The sequence below is a fragment of the Adiantum capillus-veneris genome, chromosome 17, assembly GCF_014529385.1.
Source record: "Adiantum capillus-veneris isolate H3 chromosome 17, ASM1452938v2, whole genome shotgun sequence".
Taxonomy (NCBI): Eukaryota; Viridiplantae; Streptophyta; class Polypodiopsida; order Polypodiales; family Pteridaceae; genus Adiantum; species Adiantum capillus-veneris.
In genome coordinates, this window is record NC_140947.1 from 17215664 (window position 1) to 17238007 (window position 22344).

The following is a 22344-nucleotide window of genomic DNA, read 5'->3' on the forward strand; positions in this document are numbered from 1 at the left end:
AAAAATGGATGCAAAAAGATAAGGGGAAATGCTAATGGACAAGAAATACCTGTTTGTGTTGATGGTTGCACTTGATTTGAAGTGTGAACGAGAGAAATATCCCATGAACGTCCAAATCCTAACAACAGCAACACGTTCTTGTACATACTAGGAGGCACATCAGGGAAGAAAGAACTTTGCTAATCACTAAACTCTAAAACAGAAACACTCCTATCGTACTAATCCTACCTACCCACCATCACTTGAGTGATAAGGATCAAAGGTGTTTTAGGGCATAGGTTTCTGTTTCAGTGTACCGGATGTGAATGTGTAGGTCTAGTCAATGTTTTGACTTTTATTGTGCATACTAGTTTGCTAATTGCTCTTGCTCTTTACTTTTTTTTCTTTTTTGTGAGTATAAGGCTTTATATATACATTCCCTAAGATTGGGAGATTGAGAGGTCAGGGAGGAAGGTTGAGAGGGAAGCAAGTGAATGATGACTGTCAACAAACACTCCCCCCTTCCTTGGGTAGATCATACCGTTTGAAATGAGCTTATCACCCTTTGAAACCAATCGTTCCAGTTGGTAATAGGTGAGGATTTTTGCCAGTAGTTTTCTATTACCTTAGGTGTTTCGTCGAGTTGCAAGGGTGGTAAGGTACTCTCCCAAGATCGAACTTGAAGTGGTTCATCAGGTGATTCTTGAACACTGGGAGGTGTGGATTCCTTCGTAGCTTTAAGAAGGTCCACTATTGTAGGTGGAGGCTGTGGAGAAGCTTTTACCTCTATGGATGCATTACATGAGGAGCTAGAAATTTCATAGGACTCCTTTCTTCTTGAGCTAGGTGGAACAAATCGTTCTTTCTTCGGTACCCAAACTAGCTTTGGAGCGGGTGTGTAGCATTCTATGATTTTTTTCTTTCCGCGATCGTTGATTCATTTTGGAGCTACGGGATTGGGCTCACTTGGGTCAAGTGATAGGTAAGAACACAATCTACGTTTTGGCACCCAGATTTCATCATTTCCTTGATAGTAGCCTTGGGCTTCCAATAGTCGTTTAGAAATCCACCACCACGTTTTCTTACTTTTCCTGGAGCGAGTGGGACGTCTCTTACCAGGCTTCTGTTTTTTAGTCCTAGCTATGGTCTCTAAAGAAGCTTTAGGGACCCACTTGTATGTTTTCTTTGTTATATTAGGATGAGTCTTCTCAGAAGCTATATGCATTGCTTGTAGCATATTTAAGGGTACCGGCATTTCATCCCCCTCACGTGTTACCCAAGTTGTCCCCCTGTTTCCCCAAGTGTCTATGGTTGTTGCTAGGTGAACCCAATCCACATTGTCCGAATCAGTCATCCCAGGCAAACATTGGCGCCATTGCCGGGGAATGAATCTTAGGTGATGAGTGACCGAGTGCGTATTCAGAGTTTTCTTATTGTTCCAAAAGATAATTTCCATTCCATTTACATTTCAGTGAAGCATCTAGACAGGGGTTTAGTGCTTAGTGGAGTCTAGGGTCGGTGGACTGGCTAGATCTACTCTTGAGAGATATAGGGAGTTGTGAGTGAGGTTGCTTTAAGCATTTTTACTCTTCAAATTTCTTTGTATTGATTGAGTACTGATCCATCATCCGTTTTTTATCCTGTTTGTTTTATTTGATTCATTTTCTTATGTCCTTTCATTTCTGTACTTAGGAGTAGGATAAGTAAATCACATTCTAGTCAAATTTGGGGCAAAAGTCAGAGCCAAAAACACCAGCAAACCATAACTTTGGCAAAAGGGCCATAAGACTCTGAAATTTTGAAAATCTAACCAAACAGAGCTAAAATTGATTCAAATCACAAAGTGGTAGCACCAAACACTGGGAAACACTTGTTAGAGGGAGCATAAAAAAATTTTCATCAGATTTGGCCCAGGTACTACGATCGTGATCGGTGTACCTCAGTGTCAGAATTGAACAAGATTTGACATGTGACTTCCTGATAAGATTCTAAACAAGTTTGTCTAAAGCAACCACACCCAAAAACATCAAAAATCAAGGAAATCAGGCCACTTGGGTAAAACTAGCCTGACAGACCCAGAAACTGTAAAATCTTGACTTTTGGTGATCCAAATGCAAAAAGACTTGGGGGATAGCCTTAAAACATCAGTGTCTACAAGCATGCCAAATTTGGTCTAATTTGGGCTCCAAACTACGATCGCGATCGGTGTACCTAAGTGCCTGATTTTGACGAGATTTCATATGTGGGATCCTCAGGTGTATACAAACATAAAAGTCTAAAGGACCTAGGGTCAAAAACCACAAAAAATTGGTCAAAACCACTGAATACAGATCCAAGTCAAAAACTACTAAACTGGCATAGAAATTGACTTTCAGTAGACCAAAACACATCAAAACTGGAAAGAAACCATACAGAGGGATAGCCTGTGCATAGGACAACCCCAGATAGCTTTCAAATCCCAAAACAAACACCAAAATCAAGTCAAATTGACAGATTCAAGAAAATCAGACACTTCAGACCAAGAAACTGCAAATTCTTGACTTTTTTGAGTCCAAATACAAAAGTGTCTGGTAGGTAGTCTTAAAATAGCTTAGTGAACAAGCTGGTGAAGTTTCATCCAATTTGGGCTCCAAACTACGATCACGATCGGTGTACCTCACTCCCAGATTTTGACCAGACTTTACCCACACATACACCTAGGTTATATAAGATACCAGGAGTTTTCAAAATTCAAAAGAAATCACCAAAATAGCCAAAAACAGCGAAAACCACCGCAATAGACCAAGATCTCGTAAAAACTTGACTTTTTCTTGTCCAAATTCAAAAAGATTCGGGGAGTGGACTGTACACATCATTGTCTACCATATCCACAAGTTTCATCCAATTTGGGCTCCAAAGTACGATCGCGATCGGTGTACCATACTGACATTTTGAGTTGAGACTTGGTGGGTAGGTAGCTGATAACTAGACAAACAACTTTCTCAAAAGAACCAGGGTCAAAAAACTAAAAGACAGTTGTCAAATAGGGCAAACACTGATCACTGATCCTTTAGACCAAAAATTTGAGAAAATTCAAGTTTTTGTGATCCAAATGCAAAGTGGGTTTGGGAATAGACTAATCATACCCATGTCTAAATCAACTCCTAAAATTTCATGCAAAAAGGAGCTGGAACTACGATCACGATCGGTGTACCCCAGTGACATTTTGGATTGAAAATTTTTGAGAGCTGACATCTAGTGCAACATATTTTCCAAAAGGAGCAAGGTCAAAAAAGCAAAAGAAAGTGGTCAAAAGTCCCAGTTACACAATCAGGCCAATAATTGCAAAACCACTTAAGATTTGGGTTTTCATTGGTCAAAACATCTCCAAATTCAAAAATACAAAAACACTTGGTATCAAGACATCAAGAGGTAGCTACTGTGCAAAAATCTTCCAAATCTGTGACATGGGGTCAACGATCGCGATCGGTGTACCTTTACATAGTGGGGGTACCTGACTTCATAAGTTTGTAGACCTACTTGAGTACACCCCAAATCTTAAGTTTGAGTGAAAAATACCCTCTGGAAGCCAAGATACAAGCCAAAGTTCCCGTGTTCTGGTCCTGAGAGTGTTTTGAGAGCTGTTTCAAGTGCAGTTCACTAAAATTGCTCTAACTTTTGATAGACAACTCCAAATTGAGCTGAATTTTAGAGCTAAATTTTTCTAGGTTTCCTAAATCCAAACTTTTAGGGTACCCAAGACCAGTTTACAGAGACCAAAAAAGTCACAAATTCCTAACTTTTTAGAGACTTGACCAGGGGCAAAAAGGGATTGTGTGCACTAAGCCAAGGTGTTCTTATCAAGGATCATCTTGAGAGTATTGAGTGAGGCTTAAACATGACAACTCATCCATCATTAGGGTTTCCCACTTGACTCAGAGCTATGACACCTACACAAACAACCAGAAATACTGCAACATCTATAACAAGAGGGTTGAGACAAGACCATGAGGCGTATCAGTCATATCAAGCCAAACCTCAAGGCATGGCTCATGGATATTTGTCAAGTGATCATGTACCTCACTGGAAGCCAAACCAATCAACTAAAATGCGGGAGTTTGGAAGAGCAAAAGTGAAAATTGCTGGAGACTTAGAGGAGAAGCATCCTCTAATCAACAAACCCAACGTGAGGTTCATCAAAACCAATGAAGCCACGAGAGTTCTAATGGATTACACTTATGATGGCCTTTATAGGTTACCTATTGGGGATCAAAACAACTTCTATGGATGTTTCAATTCCATCATTGAAGAGTTGACAGACTACAAGAACCTCTATGCCTTCACATACACAGATGACCAGGGAGTGCAAGTTCTAATGGTAGATAAGTATGGACGAGAGTACAGACTTACCAGCCCAATTGAGCTAGAAAGATATACATACATGGGTACTCCAATCTCTGCTTACTACTTTCAACCGAGTGTAAGCATACCAGGGTTTTTTGAGACTGATTTGCAAGAAGCTAACATTGAAACTATGGAATCAAATGGACCTCAAACATCCAAAATAGCTATTCATGAGAGTGTAGCTCCTACCTCATTGAGTGGAACCAAGAGACCACCAATTAGACTTACAAATCCATCAACCTTTCCAAAACATGTCTCAAAGGGGATTCCACCAGGATTTGCTCCAAGACGAGAAGAAGGAACGAGGGATGTCTTTGTGAGAGACCCCAATACGCTAAGATACATGGTTGAACTAGAACCAATGAGACCATATCAATTGGACAAATGTGTCAAGAAGAAGTATGATGGGTTAAGGGATCCATACGTACCTGCATCCTTGTTCAAACAAGTGTTAAGAGCCGAACAAGTGTTTTATTTTCATACACAGTATGAGGGATTTGGCTTAACCTTGGAAGGGAAAGCATTGAATTGGTTCCAACCGTTGGACAAAAATGCCTTCTCAAACGTTGAACAACTGTTGCAAGAATTTGTTGTGGAGTTCTCTAAAAGGGGAATCAAGCATAACACAGTGTCCCAAATCTATGCATTCAAGCAAAAAGAAGACGAGAGAGTGAAAAAAGCATCGCTACGCTTTAAAAAATATATAGAGAGATGTCCGGAACGTGAATTACCACTGGATGAAAGATTATCAATTCTCTTCATAGAGGGTTTGAAAAATGAAACTCTCAAGAAAGATTTGCACTTAAAAGGATGTACTTCCTTTGAGCAAGTCACGAGAGAAGCGTTAGACCTAGTTGACAATTGTAAAGCCTATGGCGAGGAAATTGGTGATACAAAGATCACTATGGATAATGCTCCTTTAGCATCTAGTGAAACCAACACAAGGCAATTGGTTATGTCTCAATTAATGACCAACCTAGATGAGCTAGCAGCGCAAGTAGCACAATGAATAAAATGGTGTGCCATTGAGCAAAAATGGACCAATCATGAGATGAGTGAGTGCTACTATAATCAAACCTAGACGAGGGGGATACTATTTGGACATCAAATAGAAAAACAAATGCCATTACCAAATCATCCATTAATTCAAAATAGGGTTGTATCAAGGGCTTTACAAAGGGTTGAGGTATCACAACCTAGGCTAGGGCTAGAACCTATGAGAAAACTCTATTCATTGAATGAGGACACTCTGATGTTCATAGCCAATCAAGAGCATAGACCAGAGACGATTCTGGCTAAGCAAGAACAACCATCAATTGTGCCACCAGTGACTCAACAAGAAGGACCATGCAACAAGTGCGGAGGTAATCATTGGGCCAAGAATTGTTCTTGTGTAGAGATAATTGGATATTGTTTGGAGTGCCATTACGCACGTTGTTCCAAATTGTCCAAAACACCCAAACAAAAAAGGGAAAACAACAATGAATGTTGTGGGAGTGTTACCTTCTCCAAGTGGATCAGAGGCAGAACCCAAAGATCTTGTAAAGGTAATGACTAGAGCACAAGCAAAAGAAAATGCTGAGGACCAAGCTAATGAGGAGAAAGATCAACAACCCAAACAAGGGGAAACAACTAGTGTGTCAGTGAGGACTGGGAGAAAATCCTGGGAAGCCAAAAGAGATAGAATTAAAGCAAAAACAATTACAAATCAAACTGCACTACAAACAGAATTACTAGAGACAAAGGAGCAGTTAAAACAAGAACGGGAAAACAAAACGGTGGTGAGCGATAAGAAACCAAGGAAGGCGTATTCCGGAGGATCTGTGTTGGTAGACAAAGTCCTAGAGCCATTAGATGTTGCATTGGAAGCATATGAGGCTAGATTGAAACCCAACCAAACCCTATAGCAACGAGGTTTGAAATATCCTCATGCTGAGGTGGAGACTGAGAGGTTGAAAATGTGTAAGGAATAGGTAAAAACTGCACAGGCAATGATGGAGCCTGAAGCACCAATTTCACTTCCAGAAACAAAACCAAAAAGTGTTGGATTCGAAATGCCTAAGGCAAAGGTTGTTAAAACATTAACTCAAGAAAACATTGAGCTCAAATCACAAAAGGATGTGCAAGCAAAGACTACAACACAAGAAACCAACAACCTAGAAATTCAACTAGATAATCAAGTAGTGGCCAACACCACTGATGATGCAAGGTCAAGATCACAATTTATGGCACCTATCCCAGAGATAGATGAGCCATGGCCAAATGAATCTTGGGAAGCAATTAGAAGTGCAAAAGATGGAAGTGTGACTTTCCAATCTGCACCCATAATTGAGGTCAATATAGGGCATGAAGTCTATCAGGGAGACATTCAATCTCTAAATGGAGATGCAGGGACGGAAGTTTCAATTGAAAGCAAACCAGAGTCCTTGAAGACCTTACCCTCATACATAGGAGAACATGAGGCAGACTCAGAGACTAGAGTGGTGCCATCTCAGAGGAAATCCATATCCAAGATGATGGATACAAAGAGTATGCAAGAGTTGATGTCAGCTCCAATACAGTGCACCGTTACTCTATCTGAACTGCTTAAGATTAGACCACATGTATGGGATAAGGTAGGCAACAATTTGAGGAAGATGGGATTAAAGATACCTCTTCATGATCTACCCTCAAATGAACAATCAAAGAAAACTCAACAAGAAAGTACAAATGCTAAACCTGTGCCAATAAACAAGGTGGGGGAATATTGAGAAGGAGAAGAAGGAAACACCACCTTACCCGTGGAATACAAAGGAGTTAAAACATTGGCTATACTTGATAGTGGGGCTGGAGTAGCCATAGCCACAAAAGACATTTGGGAAAAATGGGGTAGACCAGCGCTTAGGAAAACAAGAATGAAGCTGCAACTTGCAGATGGATACACGAAAAAAACTATGGGTATCTTAGAGCAAATTATTGTGACTTCTTGTGGAATTGAATATGAACATACATTTGCAATAGTAGATTTTGGAAAAGGGAACAATTTTGATATCATTTTAGGAAGACCTTTCATGCGTCAACTTAAGATGGTTCAAGATTGGGGCTATGACTATATCTACAAAGATCACCACAAAAAGAAGCATAAAAGACCATAGCTATAGAGATGTGAATAGAACTCCTTTTGAAGAAATTGACTCTACTATAGTCAATGGGAAAGAGACACCTGCGTGGCTACGAACCAAACAAGAACTTTGGATGTGTGGGGCTTCGAAGTGTGGAAGCTCAGTGAAGGAGGATTGCATCCTAGAAAGATCAATGGTGGACGATGAAGCTTACATACCGGAACCCTTTCCAGAGCAATGATTTGAGCCATATGGATGGACTCAAATATTGGAAACCTTGGATGTGTGTGTAAATGAGCTAACTCCAACCAAGTTTTGTAATGAAGAAGGCTACGACCTAGTTTCATGTTTTATGTTGAAAGTGTTGAAGGAAGCTAATGAAGTTTGTAAGTGTGAAAGCAGAAAAAGTGAGACAGATAGCTACATCCTAGAGCATGAGGCAAAATTGAAAACAAAGGAAGCAGAGCAACCACAAGAATATGTCATTATTGACATACCTGAAGAAACAACAAAAGCTGTTTCAAGGAAGCCGAGTCCAGACAAAGTGCAATTGAAAGTAGATGAAGGAGAAAAGCTTCCAAGTTCAATGGAAAATCTTCAACAAATGCAAGATCAAAAGAAGAATAGGGACAAGGAAGAAGATGGACTATCTCCTACGATGATCAAATTCAATTTATGCGGACAAACATTGCTCAAGCTTACATGTTGGGCCGAAATTGATCCTTATGCTACTAAGAATCTAATGACTTATGGAACCTGGATCATGATGGGAAAGCCATCAATCAATGAGCTAGAAGAAACAGTTTACACAAGTTCAAAAATGTTGATTCCTAGCTTTGGAGTGGCAGAAGCTGTACTCAAATTGAGTACCGGGGAGTGTAAAGATACTTTCCACATAATCAACTCCCATCATATCAAAGAGAGTCTGGTCCTGACCAAAAGCTGGAGGAACATCTTCTTTCGACAACAATCAAAAGCTTCAACAACAACAACGGTGAGACTCCATGAAGCTTCTCAAATCCATGCAGACAAGAAATCGCCAACCATTGTGGAAAAAGGTAAAGCAAAGGTAAACATTGAAGTATATCAACAAAGCCTAAAGTAACAGCCTGGATGTACTCACCTCAAGAAAGAATTTCTACAATGAGTGAGACAAGCTATCAACGAAATAAAAACAACTGAAGCAAGAGAAAGAACAACAAAAAAGGACAGAAGAAAAGACCTTCCAAGAAATCAACACAACAAGTATGGGTACCAAAGTCAAACTTCAACGAAGCTACCCAACACAAACAGATGAATCAGCGGATGATTCCAGTGAAGCTACTTGAAGCACAAGGATTCTATGAAGGTAACACCCAAATATGGTTACCCAAAGTAGTTGCTCAACCTAGAGCCACTAAGACCAACCAAGTAGCGAAGGACCCCACACAAAGACAATCAACAACAACAAAGAGCCAATGGAGACTAAGCACAACCAAGGGAGAAACAACCTCAAAATGCATCTCTCGTCTTATACTACAAAAGCAAGGCTTTTACAATGGTAATAGCCAAGTATGGATACAAAAGCCTAGTGTCCATCAAGTCAAGGGAGCAACTCATGAAGCAAGAACAAAGTGGGTCCCAAAACCACTGTTGAAAACTCAGGCTCTTCACAAAGAAGAAAAAGTAAAGGTACAACATGTTGGGGTATAAAGCCCAATGTGGTCGCCCAGGTAAGTGGGCGGGCCGCCAGGTATGTACACATATTCTTTTGTAAAACCTAATAAGAACTCACTATGCTCTACACATTACAGTAGAGAGAGTTCACCATATCGTCGTGCTCTTCTTCTCGCACTCTCTCTCGCGTCGCACTTCCGCTCGTACTCCTTCAACTGGTATCAGAGCTCATATCGAGGCTCGGGGCAGCACTACAGGAGGCTAGAGTCACCAGCTCAGATTGGAGTGAAATTGGACAGGCGAAGACACTGCCCCAAATCTCGTGGGTGAGCCCGAAGGGCTCGGTGTGCTCATAATTTCATTATGAGGTCATCTCGGTCACCGTTTGGTTTCCACAAAGGTCTGCGCAGGCCATTTTGGACTACGTGGTCTCGGCGGGTGCATATCCGACTCTGCAAATTTGGGGTTTTTTCGGCCTACGACTGCAGGTGCTGAGGATATCGACACTCCCAGAGTGTTGATTTGTGGCTGTCTACACATCGAAGGATGGCTCACAGTTCTTGGAGATGGTCACATACGACACGGGCGTATCTACACACAGACTGTAGGCAACATCCACTAGTTCATCAGGTAGCTTGTGTTTGCTACTTGATATTCCAGATTTCATCTTGACATTGCAGGTACTTCCACATGGGATGTATTGTCAGAGATGATGTATGTCTGTTGAGGGTTTGCTGGCTGTGAGTCACGCAGCAAACAACCGCCGCAGCAGTTACAACATACAGTGGGAAATTTGTGGATGCACGACTTTGTGGGAAGTCTATGTACTGTCAGATTTACTGCAGCCTTTGTTGAGGGTCGAGTGAGGTTTTATTGAGCTGGGGGATTCTTGAATGTTGAGATCCTTTCGGTGATACAGGTCTTGGAGCGATCCCTTGAGCACCCTTAGATAGGCAGCTAGGATGTATTGACTGTGAGTTAGACAGTTGGGATTGCATCTTTGTTTTACTGCCGTTGAGGCATTGTCGCAGTCTATGCTTATAGGACAGTGACTGGACAGTGAGAGACAGTACAGGTGCAGGACAGGTTTACCCGCAGCTTACAGTGTTAGAGAGACAATGTTTTTTGAGCTGCTTTTTGGTTTGTTTTTGAGTACACCAGAGCCATTTTACAAAAAAGACTCTGCCAAAATTTATGCAGAATCTGAAGCTTTCTTGGTTCATTTGACAGGTTGATATTGGTTCAGAGGTCAGTTTACAGGGGAAACTCTGCCAAATTTTTCCCAGGAAAGTAAACCACTGTGAAGCGTAGCTATGGCTGGATCACAGGACACTGCTCTTTACAATATCAAGAAGCTGGATGGAACCAATTTCCCATTGTAGGAGAAGCAGATTTGGCACGTGTCGGTACAAAAGAAGCAGATAAAACCTATAAAGCTCAAGGGGATAAAACCAGAAGATATGGACGAAGACGAATGGAGCAAAATGGATGAATTGGCACTTTCTACCATTATGCTGACTTTGGCAGAAAAGGGTATACTTCAATGTAGTAGACGAGATGTCGGCTTATCAAGCATGGTTAAAGCTGAGTGATCTTTATGAGAAACAGAGTGCAGCTTCACAGGTATACTGGCTTAAGAAGCTTGTTGACTTGAAGATGAAAGAAGGGACACCTATGTCCAATCATCTGAATGAATTCAACACAATCTATAGTCAGTTGTCAGCTCAAGGTGTCAAGTTTGATGAACCTGTTAGAGCTATGTTCCTGTTGATCACATTGCTTTGAGTAATTCTGCACCTCCAGATGGTTTAAACATAGCAGGTGTAGAAGGAAGTGTGCTTACTGAAGAAACCAATAGAAAGACAATGGACAAAGGCAAAGGAACAGCCTTAGTTGTCAGGGGAAGGACCAAAGAAAAGTACAAAGGTGGAAAGAGGAATCAGTCTCGTAGCAAGTCCCGCAGTGCTAAAGGCAAGAGTGACATAGAATGCTACCATTGTGGCAAGAAGGGTCACATGAAAAGAGACTGCAGAGAATGGAAAGCAGAAAAAGGCAAAGAGAAAGCTGAAGACCGTGGTGAGAAGAACAAGTCCTCAGTAAAGATTCAAGAAATAAATGTGACAAACACTGTTGCAGAGGATGGCAGTCTAGTGTAAGGAGACATCTACTTCTTGAAGAATACAATGGACTCAGCTCTTCTTACAGCATCTGATGGAAATGCACTGAGTGACTGGATAATAGACTCACGGGCATCACTTCATGTGTCTCCAAACAAGGAGTGGTTTACTTCTTATGTGACCACTAAAGATCAATTTCGGCTAGGCAATGGGCAGACATGTGAGATCTTAGGTGTTGGAGATGTTCAATTGAAGTTTTAGAATGGCTCTTCTTTCACGCTGAAGAATGTGAGACATGTTCCCGCAATTACAAAGAGCTTGATCAGCACAGGTTTACTTGATGATGCTGGCTACATCACCACTTTTGGACAGAACATGTGGAAGATATCCATGGGCTCTATGACAATAGCACATGGAGCAAAGTCTGAAGGACTTTACATGATTTATGTATCAAATGTCTCTAAAAATGTAATCAATGTAACCGAGCAGCCGAACGTTTCTTTGTGGCATAGCCGGTTAGGACATATGTCCAAGAAGGGAATGGAAATCTTGTCTCGTTCTGGTTATTTGCCTGGCTTTTCATTTAATGATTTTGAATTCTGTGAACATTGTCTGTATGGTAAGCAAACACAGTAGCCACATAAGCATAGAAGCAGTAGAAGAGATACACAGTTGGCACTTGTTCATAGTGATTTGTGTGGACCTATGCCTAACCTATCTCTAGGGGGAGCTTCTTACTTTATGAAATTTATAGATGATTACTCGAGGAAAGTACGGGTTTACTTTCTCAAGCACAAGGATGAAGCGTTTAGTGTTTTCAAAATGTTTGTGACACTTGTGGAGAATCAGAGTGGCAAGAAGCTTAAATGCTTACGCACTGACAATGGTGGAGAGTATGTTTCAAAGGCCTTTCAGGACTTTTGTGAGTCAAAAGGTATAAAATGTGAACTTACTGCTCCTTACAATCCTGATCAAAATGGTGGTTCTGAGAGGATGAATAGTACCGTACAAGAGAAGGTCAGAAGTATGTTGTCTAATGCACAGCTACCAAATGGGTTTTGGGCTGAAGCTGTATCAACAGCTGTTCATCTTGTAAATAGATCTCCTAGCAAGGTTTTGTAGAAGGATTCAGTGCCAGAGATGGTATGGTCAGGCAAAATGCCCTCATACAAGCATCTCAGAGTCTTTGGATATGAGGCATATACTCACGTTTCAAAGGAATTTAGGAACAAACTTGAGCCAAAGAGTAGAAAGTGCATCTTTCTAGGCTATGGTAATTCTGGTGAGATGGGGTACAGACTTTGGGATCCCGAATCCAGAAAGATTGTCCGCAGCAATGATGTTCACTTTAATGAATCCAAATATCATTCTAAACCAGAGAGGGTTGAGGAGATTAGAAGAGTTGTCTTCCAGGAAGATGGACCTGCACGTGCAAGACAAAATGTTAGGGCTCAAGAGGATCAAGGACAGGATAGAGTGGAACCACAGGTTGTGGCTGAGCCTGAGCCACCTATTGTGCGTAGATCTGGACGTGTCACGCGACCTCCTGATAGGTTTGTTCCATCTATGAACTATGTCATGTTGACTGATTGCAATGAGCCTTCATGTTACAAGGAAATAGTGCAAATGAAGGACCCTGAGAATTGGCAATTGGCCATGCAGTCAGAGATGACAGCTCTGCATAAAAATCAGACATGGAAGCTAGTTAAATTACCACGGGGCAAAAAGGCTCTACCCTGTAAATGGGTTTACAGGTATAAGATCACCGCTCATGATAGTTAGCCAAAGTACAAAGCAAGGCTTGTTGCCAAGGGCTTTAAGCAAGAACAAGGCATTGACTTTGATGAAGTCTTCTCTCCGGTGGTCAAAATGACTACATCGAGATGCTTTCTTGCATTGGTTGCCATATTAGATTTGGTGTTGCACCAAATGGATGTCAAGACAACGTTCTTGCATGGTGATTTAGATGTGGAAATTTACATGCAGCAGCCAGAAGGGTTTGTTGAGAAAGGCAAGGAAGATTGGATATGCCAGTTGTTAAAGAGTCTTTATGGCTTAAAACAATCACCGAGGGCATGGTACCATAAATTCCACAAGTTTATGCTTTCTCAAGGCTACAAACGTAGTGAGTTTGATCACTGTCTATATACAAAGAAGGCTAAGGATGGTAGTTGGCTGATCCTTATTTTGTATGTGGATGACATGTTGATTGCTGGCAAGCACTTGGAAGAAATTTCAGCTTTGAAGTCAAAGATGGCAAAATCGTTTGACATGAAAGACATGGGTGAGGCAAGTCATATACTTGGTATGCGCATTGAGAGAGACAGATCAAGGAAGTTGATTTGGTTATCTCAAACAGAGTATATTGACCAGGTTTTGCAACGTTTCAATATGGAGAAGGGAAAGGCATTGAGTGTTCCATTGCCACCATATGTGAAACTTAGCAAACAAGATTGTCCTGTGGCTGAGGAAGAACAGGCTGAAATGGAATAGATTCCATATGTGTCTGCAGTGGGTAGTTTGATGTATGCAATGATTGCTACTCGCCCAGACATTGCATTTGCAGTGGGAGTAGTAAGTCGATACATGTAAAACCCAGGCAAGAAACATTGGGAGGTAGTGAAAGGAATATTGAGATACCTGAAAGCTACAAAGAGTATGCGTATATGCTATGGGAGTCAGGAGGTAAGTGTAAAGGGTTTTAAAGACTCAGATTATGCAGGTGACTTAGACAACCGAAGGTCTACGTCAGGGTATGTCTTTACATTGGCTGGTGGAGCAGTATCATGGCGTTCTAGATTACAAGATTGTGTTACTCAGTCTACTACAGAGGCTGAATATGTTGCAGCATCAGAGGCATGCAAAGAATCAATTTGGCTTAATCGACTAGTAACAGATTTGGGAATCAAAGAAGAGATGCCTGTGTTATATTGTGATAGTCAAAGTGCTATACAATTGGCTCGCAATCCAGTTTATCACTCAAAGACAAAGCATGTGGATGTGAAGTATCATTTCATCAGGGAAATGCTCGAGGATAAGCAACTTCAGCTTGTCAAAGTTCACACCACAGAAAATCTTGCTGATCTACTTACAAAAGGACTTCCCTCAGAGAGCTTTGCGCATTTTCGCAAGCAGATAGGTGTAGGGTAGTACATCACTTTTCTACATCTCTTGTATATTAGCTTGTATAGTAGCTTATCTCACACTTAAAGTACCACATTGGACTTTAAGTGGGAGGTTGTTGGGGTATAAAGCCCAATGTGGTCGCCCAGGTAAGTGGGCGGGCCGCCAGGTATGTACACATATTCTGTTGTAAAACCTAATAAGAACTCACTATGCTCTACACATTACAATAGAGCGAGTTCACCATATCGTCGTGCTCTTCTTCTCGCACTCTCTCTCGCGTCGCACTTCCGCTCGTACTCCTTCACAACAATGCGGCCTCCTTACAGAACATCCCATTCACTAAAAGAAGCTAGAGGAGTCGAAGTACGCTAACTTACTTGAAAAGATGGTGGCATCTAAAGACCAAAGCAATGATAGAGGCCTTAATCTCAAGAACCTATGGCATTGGGTTTCAGGCCATGAACAGGTAAGTCCAAGTCGCCATTAGAAATACATGGCATAAAAGTCAAGAGTCGGGCAGCTGAGCCACTAAATGAGCAAGGCATTAGTCCCAAAGCTTCAAGTAATATTCTCTGTGGTCTAAGAGTCTTAGCTATTCTAGGTACTGCTCAAGGTGGAGGAGTTGAGCATACTTATGTTGTGTCGCTCATGCTGGTATAGGTGAGCATAAGAGTCCAAGTCTATGTATTTTAAGTTTGGTAAAGTGAAGAAGAGAGTCCAAAAGACACTCACGCACTATGAATAGGGAGTAATGAGTGGAGAAGCTTCAACATCAAAAAACCTTCTTGGAAATGTGGAAGCTATTGAGATGTCCTTGGATATCACATGTGCTACATTTGTTCCTTGAAGCACCCAACAACTCATTTTTCACACCACATGATTTTCTTGAAAGAACTCTTGTGTGCATATAGAGTGTCCCATAATTGGCGCTTGCATTACGCACTCTTACTTTATTTCTCCCAAGCACTCACCTTGCATGAATGGGTACTCAACATCCAAGTGTTCAACCCCAATAAGAGCGTATACCAAAGGCATTTTTTCCCACTGGGTTTTTCCCTTTGGTCATTCAGGTTCTAGACCCTAATTTAGAAACCCCATCACTATTCTATTGTATATATTCCTTCCATCAAATGAAACCAATAAAGAATTTGTTACACCATCTTCAAAGAGATAAAGTGGGGCCACATTGTTCTCAACTATGCTTCGATAAGAGCAGCTCTTATCTATTGACAAAGTGGCAAAGAAAATCAAATTGGAGATGCCAGTGCCTACACGTCAAAGTCTCAAACATTTGGAGATACGAGCTCCAATAAAAAATCAATTGCACCAGGAGGCAAAGTATCCAAAGAACAGGTATCATCGACCAACTGCACAAATGAAAAGGTAAAGCAGGATGTGCAAAAACATGCACAAATGCCTCGTCCACAACATCCAAATCATAAAGAACACATGTTCATCAATCAAAGGCAAATGGGCACCCCATTTGAAAAAGCAAAACATGCCAGATATAACTCCATCAAGGAAGGGGGGAGTCTCATCAACAAGAAAAACACACTACAAATGGTTGTGTCAAGGGACGACACGAGCTAGGAAGGGGGGAGTGCTTGGAGGTGATAACAACATACAAGTGCCCACCTAGCCAAGGTGCGCGTTGGGTCAGCCGACCGATGTGGTCACATTATTTTTCCGATGTTTAATGCATCAAACCCTGTAAAAGCCTAATGTCAATCGTCTAAGTCAAGTCTGAGTGAAAGATGTAATTTTTCCAATGATGTATGTACATGTCTATGAGAAGTTGGCTGTCGGCCACTTTAGAAAGCCCTAGGTATATAATACACTAAGGTTAGTGTGAAAGGGGGATCATTTTTTGAAGATAAGGACTATTGCATTACGCACAGGGAGCTACCTCCTTGCTCCAACTTGTAATCATCGCTTCTGTGGTTACGGTAATCCAAATTCAGTTTTGTTTCTTGCATTGTGTTCCTCTTACTCTGCTCTTTCATTCAAGTGTAAGCAATCAAGATTCGGTGAAGGTTTCAAACACATCCGTTTAGGCCTTAAATCGCTGTTTTGAGTGTTTATACGCGTATTTTATGTTGTTTTGACCCTAGGAGAGGCTTTAGGGACCTAAAAACGACCCTTTAGGATTATTCGTTTACTGTTTTTACGTACTGTGGAACGAATGATCGCGATCTTTGTACCTCTCCAGAATTCCATAACAGTGATAGGATATGTTCCTAATAGTCCCCTGTAGCTTCCCTTCAGGTTTCGTGTGATTCCGATATGATTTGCATGGTAAATGGGCGTGATGACTGTAGAGCTGTGTAGAAGGACATGGGCATATTACTTGGCTTTAGTGCGTTTGATTTGCTTGTAGAGTTAGTAGTTGCATCTCTTTGAGTTCACTTCATTAGGATTGACACCCTAGTGAGTTTCCATGCCTCATCCGAGTCGCTTCCCCTGTATCGATAATTTTATGTTGATGCTTAAGAGCTATGCTATGAACGTCCGTCGCGGCGACCCACAAACAGATTTCACAACTACGACAACCACAAAAAGATGAAGGATCCAAAGCACGCGCCGCCAACAATAAAAAGAGGAAGTGCGCCAAAGGCATGCCTCGTCTGACCCCGAAAAGAAGTACGCTCGACACCGACGTACCGGCAACACACCATTCATCAGCAACATGCAACCACGATGCCATCCCAGTAATTTATAGGTTATTTTCATCATTTTCTTCAGTTTTCACCCGAGCCATTGTAAATTCCCATTTTTTTGTAAATATCCTCTCTCTAGGTGATGGTCACAAAGGCCCACCTAGAGATTCTCATCTTATAAATCTCCCAAAACAAAGCAAGGGTCAACCACACCGGGTCCACCACTTGCTTTGTCTCCCCGATTAAGCTTACCCTAACCACACTGGGATTACCATAATCCAAGCAGCCAACACCTATAAATTGGCACTGAGAGGTCACTATCGGGGGGGGGGCAATTCATGAGGATCCAAGCATTTGGTAGAGTGTAGTGGGAAGGATTGACACTATCACCATCACGGGGAGGGGGCTTGTGTGTTGGGTTTGCCTTGGAAATTGCACCATGCGAAGGGAATCACACCCATCTCTCGACTCCAATGGTTGATGCACACACGTATACACGCTCTTGGTAGTAAGTTTCACAATCATTGAGTCATCTTAGAGAACGCACCAAGTAGGTTGCACCACCTCCTCTCCCTACCTCTCTACCACCACGGCGTGCCACTTTGTAAATACTGCAGGAATATGTCACCCTCACACCCCCCGAGGATTTTCATCATTTGCAAATTTCTCTCTCTCCCTCTCTCTATTTCTCTCTCTCTCTCTCTCTCTCTCTCTCTCTCTCTCTCTCTCTCTCTCTCTCTCTCTCTCTCTCTCTCTCTCTCTCTCTCTCTCTCTCGGTGTGTAAGTTTGCGGTGTTCATATCATCGTGGTTTGCGTCCTAGCCGCTCAAAGCTAGGTGGTGCCCTTTGTTCGCTTTACCATGGCAGGCTCGAGGCGCGCCATTCGGATCCCGAAATTTTAGAGGCCGTCGCGGTTCGGGGTCCGCTTTGCGTCCGTCATTTGGTGCCCCCACGGAGGAGGGCTTTCTAAGACCCTTCTGTTTACAATGCTGAAAGTGACGCCCACTATCCATCATGGACAAATGGCTGAAGGAATTTTCTAACTGGAGGACGGAAGAAGAGGAGACGAAGGAGGCACTTACCGCCTTCATTGAGGTGCTACTGGCAGGCTGCAGTGTTGTCAGCATTCAAGAGGCAAATTCTCCATCTCGTGTCGCTCGTTCTAGCTATAAATTGAGAGCATCAGGTGGGAGGTCGGTGAAGTGTCATCACTGTTGTCAACCAAGGCACACTGTTAATGAGTGCCAGCAACGAAGGCAGCGAAAGGGCTGAAGTCATCTACATCGACATTCATCACGAAGAAGTCATTCACATCAAGGAAGGGAAGCAAACGGTGAGACCTCTTTTCCCTAAAGAAACTGCAGTCAAAGTTATAACTCCAAAGTGGCCTAAAGGGGCTGCTCGAGCCAAAGGCAAGGAGAAGATAAGCCAGTCTGGAAACACATGACCCCGAAGGGAGAAGCATCTGGCCAAGAAAGTGCTTCAAGCTCAGAAAGCCGGGTTGTATCCACTTTGCCAAAGAAGAAGTCATCCGAAGCTAAGCGGCGGAAGGTCGCCTACCGATTTTCACGACTCATGCGAGTGCTACCAATCCAGTTTGACAATCCGGAAGAAGAAGTGGTAAGAAGATTCCCATGTCCTAGAGAAGAGTGGTTCGGCTACTGCTCTCGCTGTTTTGGAAAGCGAGTGGAGGATCTTCCTCCTCTCCCTGTACAACTTATCCTAAAGAAACTCTCTACCACGGGAGAAATCCAATGGGCTGGGGATGAGTTGCAACTGAATGGAGTAGAATTCATGCAACACGCCGACTACGGAAATTACTTGCAATTGATGTTAGCCAAGAGGCCGGGAGTGGTCAGACGCGTCGCCATCACCCCGTACGTACTGAGCAACGAAGGAAAGGTAGAACCCATGAAAGGCGACGACCTCTTGTTGATGTGCCGAGTCATCAACACTGGCACGGTAAGAGTATGAGAAGTATTCCACCCTCTGTGCATGATGGAAAACGGGCCGACGGCATTCCCGTTCAGATTCCTGCAGCATATGCATGTGAATATTTATGTAGATAGGAAAGTCTTCTACCAACAAAAGATCGTACGCCTATTCAGTGCAGCGATACTAGGAGAAATTCTCAATTCCCCGAACCCTATCATTCTCCCCATATTAGATTGCCATCATTCCTTTAATGTCTCTATCTTTATCCTATTTTAACCTATCCACCCACCCCTATAAAAAGCCGCTATGAGCCGCTACTGTTAATGTAATGTAAAAAAAAAGAGAAAAAAGAAAAAGAAAAAGAGATTTGTAATTTCCTGAGTCACTACCATGGCAAGCGTTTCTTTCCCCACGTTCAGTGGAAAGAAGGGAGAGGATCTCACCACCGACTTTTTGGATGATTTTGACATTGCTTGTGTCATCTCCAACAAAGATGACGACGTTTCACGACTTGGAATTTTTCCTCTACTGATGAAAGTAGAGGCAAAGTCCTGGTATAATGCATTGCCCCAGGCTACCAAGAATGCATGGGAAGTGTTAAGGGCTGCTTTTGTAAAGAGGTTTGGTGGAGGCACAACCTCGGAGAAGCTATGGCAGCTACTACTGACAGAATTAAAGCAGGGAAGTCTGCTGGAGTATGCCACCTACGAGTCCAAATTTGTGGACTTATGGGAGAGATGGGTTGCCTCACTGGAGGAAGGCAAAGGAGCGCCTAATTTCCTAAAGAAGGACCATTTCATTGCTGGTCTATGGTCGCCGCTTAGAGAGAAGGTGAAGGGAAGGTTTCCTGCAACATATGAGTTGGCAGTCGAAGTAGCCCGCCTTAAAGACAAGAAGTTGCGCATGCAAGCAAGAGTAAACGAGTCAGAGGAAACAAGCTCGGCCCGACCAACCCCAGTGGCTGCAATAGCCAATCATAGAGTCCAACTGCAGGAGGCATCAGAAGAGCAGCAAGACCTGCTGAGTCGCATCACCACCCAACTAGAGAGTTTATATGTGCATCTGGTGCAGCAAGGGCATGCATCTGGCAGGAACCCAGAACAAGGAAGAGGACAACGAAGGCAGAACCCAGAGTACCAGTGTTACAATTGCGGGGAAGATGGCCATGGAATGTACTACTGCCCACACCTGAGGAGGCAGAATTTCAATAGAGGGGGGAGACAGAATCAGATCTCTCCGCCAAGAGCAAGACCACCACCACCTAGGCAACCAGGACCAATCCCACCGGTCCAAATCCTTCGACCACCTGTACAACAATAACCACCACCCCAACCTCTCATTCCGCCACTACCCCCACCACCTGCTGTGAACCAAGCGGTGAGTGTTATTAGCTTGGAGGCTAAAAGGAAGGCGAAGGTAGAAGAATCAGCTCGAGAGAAGCATAAAGGAAAAGCGAAGGTAGAAGAAGTGGATGCTATGGGAGTGAAGCGTGCAAGGCACGAGGAGGCATCTCAAAGAGAAGAGAAGATGAAAGGAAAGGCCGAGTCTAGCAAGCAAGCAGCTAAACCGCGACGAAAAATAGACATCGTGGAGTTCTCACTAGGTGAGTATGCAAAACCCTATGATTTAGTTCAGGATGTGTTAATGCAGGGCCCGAAGATAACTTGGCCCCAATTACTCCACCTTGCACCCAGAATGAGGAGGCAATGGACAAAAATGGTAAGTACCAACAAATCAAGGCCCAGGATAGCTGAGGCTATCTCTGGGAGGGATCTCGACGACATCCTGCCAACCATGGACGCTCACATCAAGGGGCAACGAATTTCAAACGTCTACATAGATGGTGGCGTGCAAATATGCGTCATGAGTGAAAAGATGATGGACCATCTAGGTCTAGAGGTAAGTAGGCCGGCACCCTGCTGAGCCAAGATGGCAAACAATGTAAGAGTGAAATGCGTAGGCATTGTAAATGCGGTCAAAGTAAAAGCATTCAATACAGAAGTGGAGGTAGACATCTTCGTCATGCCACACAAAGGGGAGGGCTACCCCATCATTCTTGGGAGGCCTTGGCTTATGGCTATGGAAGCTAGATAAGACTGGAGCACGGGGATGATCCAGATGAAGGATGCTAAAGGGAAGTCCATATTCTACGACATGAGGACTGGAAAGCAGCGCAACATGATCTTGGAGGCTTCAAAAGATGAGTCCACCAGTGACTACTCATCTACCTCAGGAGAAGAGACGACAACCACCGACGGAAGTGACAGTAGCATCGAAGTAATGGGAGTCATTCTTAAAGACCCAAACAGATTAACACAATCTGAAACAACCTCGACAAACCAAGAGGGATCATCAGGTATGCAGTCCTTGGAGGATGCAGGTAAGCTACAAAAAATTCTCTCGAATGAGTTAAACAATGAAGAAAGGAAGGAGTACGTCTCCATGCTAGGTACCTTCACTACTTTGTTCATTGATGGCTATGATAAGATCACAGGTATTACAGTAGTACAACACCACATAAAGCTCAAGGAAGGCAGTAAGCCCGTAGTACAAAAGCTCAAAAGACTTGGAGTAATCCAACAAGAGGCGTTGCTTAAAGAAGTGAGAAGTTTGCTACAAGCAGGTTTCATCTACCCTGTCGAAGACTCAGAATGGGTCTCCCCAGTAGTAGTCACACAAAAAAAAAATGTAAGTGGAGAGTCTGTGTGGATTATAAACCTCTCAATGCAGCCCACGAAGAGGGACCACTTTCCCCTCCCATTCCAGGATGAAATACTCAATGAAGTGGCAGGTCACGAGCGATACACAGTATGCGATGGCTACTCAGGATACTTCCAGATTAGCATTGCGGAGGAAGAGCAGAAGAAGACAACCTTCATCACCCTTGGGGATGTTTTGCCTACAAAGTGATGCCGTTTGGCGTCACTAACGCCCCGGACACGTTTCAACGATATGTGACTTTTGTTTTCCAACCCTACTTTGGAACATCAATACGGGTTTTCATAGATGATTTTTGCATTTATAGCTCACGAGCCCTTCATTTAAGCAAAGTCTATGATGGCTTAACTAGGCTGCAAACCTTGGGGGGCCAACTCAACGTGGACAAGTGTCACATTGGTGAAAGTAAAGTCAGTCTCCTTGGTCATGTAATTTCAACAAAAGGAATCGAGGCTGACCCTAGCAAGATTCAAGCCCTGGTATCTCTATCGTCACCCACCACCGCGAAGCAGCTAGTTTCTTTCCTTCAGAAGGTAAGATACTTAAGCAGGTTCATTCACCTGCTATCTCAAGTGGTCCTTCCCCTACAACAACTCACCCAGAGGGATGTCTTCTCATGGAGTGAAGAGAATGAGCAGCAATTTACTGAGGTAAAGCAAATCCTAGCTAAGCT